General features: G+C 36.1%; 1 non-coding gene across 1 annotated transcript; it reads left to right on the top strand.

The window, feature by feature from the left end:
• Positions 1-3,850: 3,850 nt before the first annotated feature.
• On the top strand, positions 3,851-3,957 carry LOC139856717 (small nucleolar RNA R71). The gene has a single exon (XR_011762178.1). It is a non-coding gene; the product is annotated as a small nucleolar RNA R71 (small nucleolar RNA).
• The last annotated feature ends 1,089 nt before the right edge of the window (positions 3,958-5,046 follow it).

The raw sequence follows: 5,046 nt of genomic DNA, 5'->3' as shown, positions 1-5,046 counted from the left end.
TCACGTTGACTTATTTTTCCGGCCCTTTGACATGCATCACAGGATTTGCAAAGAAGGTGTGCGTCTTTGTAAATTGTAGGCCAATAGAATCCAGCTTCATAAACTTTTCTTGCTGTTAATTGAGGCCCATAATGCCCTCCTGTTGGTCCTGTGTGACAATGGTTTAAAATTTTACTAGCTTCATCTCCAAATACACATCGGCGTATTATTCCATCGGGACAACTTTTAAACAGATGTGGATCTTCCCAGAAATAGTGTTTTATATCACTGAAGAATTTCTTTCGTTTTTGGTACGATAATCCTTTTTCAAGGAATCCACATACTAAATAGTTTGCATAGTCTGCAAACCATGGAATTTCATTATAATCTATCTTCAATAGATATTCATCAGGAAAGTTGTCTTGTATGGCCGATTCATTTAGATCTTCTAACTCGGGATTTTCAAGACGAGAAAGATGATCAGCGGCGAGATTTTCTACTCCTCTTTTATCTCAGATTTCAATATCGAACTCTTGTAAGAGTAAGATCCAACGGATTAATCTTGGTTTGGCATCTTGTTTCGAAAATAGGTATCTAAGAGCAGAATGGTCGGTATAGACCACCGTTTTTGCTAGAACGAGATATGAACGAAATTTGTCAAAAGCAAAGACAATAGCAAGGAGTTCTTTTTCAGTAGTTATGTACTTTGTTTGTGCTCCTTGTAACGTCTTACTAGCATAATATATAGGTTGAAATCTTTTTTCAATCCTTTGTCCTAAAACGGCTCCCATTGCAAAATCACTTGCATCGCACATTAGTTCAAATGGTAGATTCCAATTTGGTGTTATCATGATCGGCGCATTAGTGAGTTTCTCTTTAAGAATATTAAAAGATTTGATATATTCATCTGAAAAGATGAATGGAGCATCCTTTTCTAGGAGTTTATTCATAGGAGTGGCAATTTTAGAAAAATCTTTTATGAAACGTCGGTAAAAACCGGCATGCCCTAGAAAACTCCTAACTCCTCTAACATTGGTGGGATGTGGAAGTTTAGAAATTACATCTACTTTAGCTCTATCCACTTCAATTCCTTCCTTTGAGATTTTATGTCCAAGAACGATGCCTTCTTTATCCATGAAATGGCATTTCTCCCAATTAATTACTAGATTTGATTGTTCGCATCTAACAGCATTCGTTCAAGATTAGCTAGACATGTTTCAAATGTATTACCGAAGACTGAAAAGTCATTCATGAAAACTTCCATGCATTCTTCTATCATGTCGTGAAAAATCGCCATCTTGCATCTTTGAAAGGTTGCAGGGGCGTTGCAAAGTCCAAATGGCATGCATTTGTAAGCAAAAGTACCATAAGGGCACGTGAACGTGGTTTTCTCTTGATCCTCGGGTGCTATTGGAATTTTAAAATATCCGGAAAATCCATCTAGAAAACAATAGTAACTATTTCCGGCTAATCTTTCCAACATTTGATCAATGAAAGGTAAGGGAAAGTGATCTTTTCTGGTGGCGTCATTTAATTTTCTATAATCAATATACACACGCCATCCTGTTACAGTCCTAGTAGGAATAAGCTCATTTTTCTCATTTGTAATGACAGTCATGCCACCCTTCTTAGGCACGCATTGAACTGGGCTTACCCATGGACTATCAGAGATTGGATAAATTAGACCTGCGTCTAGCAGTTTAATAATCTCTTTCTTAACTACATCTTGCATATTAGGATTTAGTCTTCGTTGGCGTTGCACATACGTTTTATGTCCTTCTTCCATAAGGATTTTATGTGTGCAATACGAAGGACTTATTCCTTTAATATCATGAATTTTCCATGCAATGGCTGGTTTATGAGCTTTCAACACAGAAATGAGTTGTGATTTCTCATTTTCAATAAGAGAAGACGATATTATTACAGGTAATTCAGATTCACCATGTAAATAAGCGTATTCCAAATGGTTTGGAAGTGGCTTTAACTCTAATTTCGGAGGTTCTTCTATCGATGATTTATATCGATATCTGTCTTCTTCTTTTAGCATTTGAATTTTTTCTATTGTTGGTTCATATCCATTAGCTATAAGTGTAGCTAACATTTCAGCTTCATCAATTTGTTCTGTTCCTTCTCCTAAAGAACATTCTCCTGTTCCTTATAATTCTGGAAATTCTTCTAATAATTCTGCATGTGAATCTATAGTTTGAATATAATAACATGTATCATCTGCAGATTGAGGTTGTTGCATTGCTCTATCAACTGAAAAGGTAACACTCTCGTCCTCTATACTTAGGGTCAGTTTCTTACCGAACACGTCTATCATTGCTTTAGCCGTGTTTAAGAATGGTCTTCCTAATATGAGAGGAACTTGAGAATCTTCTTCCATGTCCAGAACAACAAAATCTACTGGAAATACTAAAGTACCAACTTTAACTAGCATGTTCTCCATTATCCCTCTAGGATATTTTATTGATCGATCGGCTAGTTGTATACTTATTCTTGTTGGTTTCAATTCTCCAAGGTCTAGTTTAGCGTATAGTGAATACGGCATTAGATTTATACTAGCACCTAAGTCTGCCAATGCTTCTATTGAACTAAGACTACCCAGAAAACATGGAATTGTGAAACTTCCTGGATCAGATAGTTTTTCTGGTATCTTATTCAACAGCACTGCTGAACAATTAGCGTTCATAGTAACAGCCGAGAGTTCTTCCATTTTCTTTCTATTTGAGATTAGATCTTTCAAGAATTTAGCATATCTAGGCATTCCTAAAATCACATCAATGAAAGGAAGATTTACATTTATCTGTTTAAACATATTCAAGAATTTGGATTGCTCGGCTTCAAGTTTCTCTTTCTTCATTTTACTCGGGTAAGGAAGTGGTGGTTGGTATGGTTTAACATAAGGTTTAGCCTTAACTGTGTTATCTTCATTAAACTTCTCAACTACCAGTTCTTTTTCCTTATCTTGATCAGGTTGTGGTTCTTGTGGAGTAGGAATAGCTTCATCGGAAGTTACAGGTATTTCAGGTGGTTTAAGTGTTGTACCACTTCTTGTGGTAATGGCTTTAGCTGTTTCATTCCGGGGGTTAGCATTTGTATCACTAGGTAAACTTCCCGGTTTTTTTTCACCTATTAACCTTGCTAGGTTACTTACTTCTTGTTCCAGATTTTGAATAGAAGCTTGTTGATTTCTAAATGCTTGAGCATTTTGTTCATTGGTTTGTTTTTGAGATGTGAAAAACTGCGTTTGAGTTTCAACTAGCTTCGTCATCATATCTTCTAAATTCGGCTTTTTATCATCGGGTTGTGGTGGTTTGTTTTGAAAATTAGGTCTTTGCTGATTGTAAGTATTGTCGGATACTTGTTGATTGCTAGGACCTTGTTGGTTGTTGTATGGAATATTTCGGTTATAGTTCTGATTTTGATTGTAGATCGGTCTTGGCGGTTGATAATTATTCTGATAATTATTTCCAGGCCTTTGGTTTATGTATGAAACATTCTCTCTTTGTTCCATTGTTAGTTCAATACTGAGACAATCTTTTGTCAAATGTGGTCCTCCACACTGCTCACAACTAATTCGTATTGAGTGAATATCCTTAGTCATCTTTTCCATTCGTCTCTCGACAGCATCTATCTTTGCGGAAATGGAATCTAAGTCATGGCTAGAATCGGTCTAGCTGCTTTAGATGATCTAACGATATCTTTTTATTGGTGCCACTCATGTGAGTGGGAAGCAGTGTTATCAATAATTTTATAAGCATCAGTTTCGGTTTTCTTCATAATAGAACCACCAGCTGCTATATCGATGTCTTTCCTTGTAGTGATGTCGCATCCTTGGTAGAATATTTGTACTATTTGACAGGTATCTAAACCATGTTGCGGACATCCTCTTAATAACTTTTCAAATCTTGTCCACGCCTCATATAGAGTTTCATTTGGCTTCTGTGTAAACGTAACAATTTCTCCTTGAAGTCTTACGGCTTTAGATGCCGGAAAGAATTGTTTAAGAAATTTTTCAACTAAAACGTCCCATGTATCAATCGCCCCTTCAGGTAACGATTCTAACCAATCTTTGGCTTCTCCCTTTAAAGTCCAGGGAAATAACATGAGATATATCTGTTCATCTTCCACTTCTCTTATTTTAAATAGTGTGCAGATCCTATTAAAGGTACGAAGATGTTCATTTGGATCTTCCTTCGGTGCACCACTAAATTGGCATTGATTAGTCACCATGTGTAGAATTTGTCCTTTGATTTTATAATCTGGCGCATTCATGTCAGGATGAGTAATTGCGTAATCTTGGCCAGTACGTTTAGCTCTCATTCGGTCTTCCATACTTAAAGGTTCCAGATTCTCCATAATTGAATTTGTTGAATCGGAATCACTAGAGGATTCTGATTTAATGGTTCGTTCCTCAACAATCTCTGTTTGAATGATTGGTGGTTTCGGAGGAAAATTTAATGGTTCAGGATCTATGAATCGTCCCTAAATATTCTCCGGATTCTCAATTGTAAGGTCGGGTTCAAAAAATAGATTATCGAAAATTTGAACTGGAGTACTTGGTCGACTGGATGACGATTCTAAAGAAAAATCAACGGCGGTAATATTTGCTAAATGTCTTGATCTAGTTACAGGTGGTGAACGTACAAAAGGTGGTGAACGTCTTGCTCGGTGCATTCACTGAATATCCTATTAGTTTTTAAAAAGGAAAGAAAAATTATATAAGTTATCCAATCAATAGACTTTTTTGATTTTGTCCACGTTTCGAATAGCCAAAAGATGCAGCAGAGGGGCAGGATTCGTTTGGTCTCAATATAATTGAGGACTGTTTGGCTCCAATAACCCGGTCCACGTACAAATCCAACTATTACTACGAACCAGAAAATTTTGATGTCTATCAATTTAACCACTTAAAATAAATTTTCGTAATTTTAAGAAATTTAGATAAGAAGTAGAATAAAAATCTATGTCCTAAAACTAGAATGACGAGAAATAAGAAAGAAAAAGAGTGCGTCGGAAAAAGGTCGAAAAAGAAAAGATCGAAAAAATAAAAGGCGTCGAAAA

Source organism: Rutidosis leptorrhynchoides, chromosome 6, assembly GCF_046630445.1.
Source record: "Rutidosis leptorrhynchoides isolate AG116_Rl617_1_P2 chromosome 6, CSIRO_AGI_Rlap_v1, whole genome shotgun sequence".
In the NCBI taxonomy this organism is placed as follows: domain Eukaryota; kingdom Viridiplantae; phylum Streptophyta; class Magnoliopsida; order Asterales; family Asteraceae; genus Rutidosis; species Rutidosis leptorrhynchoides.
The sequence above is the reverse complement of the archived record's forward strand: the minus strand, read 5'-3'. Positions and strand labels throughout refer to the sequence as shown.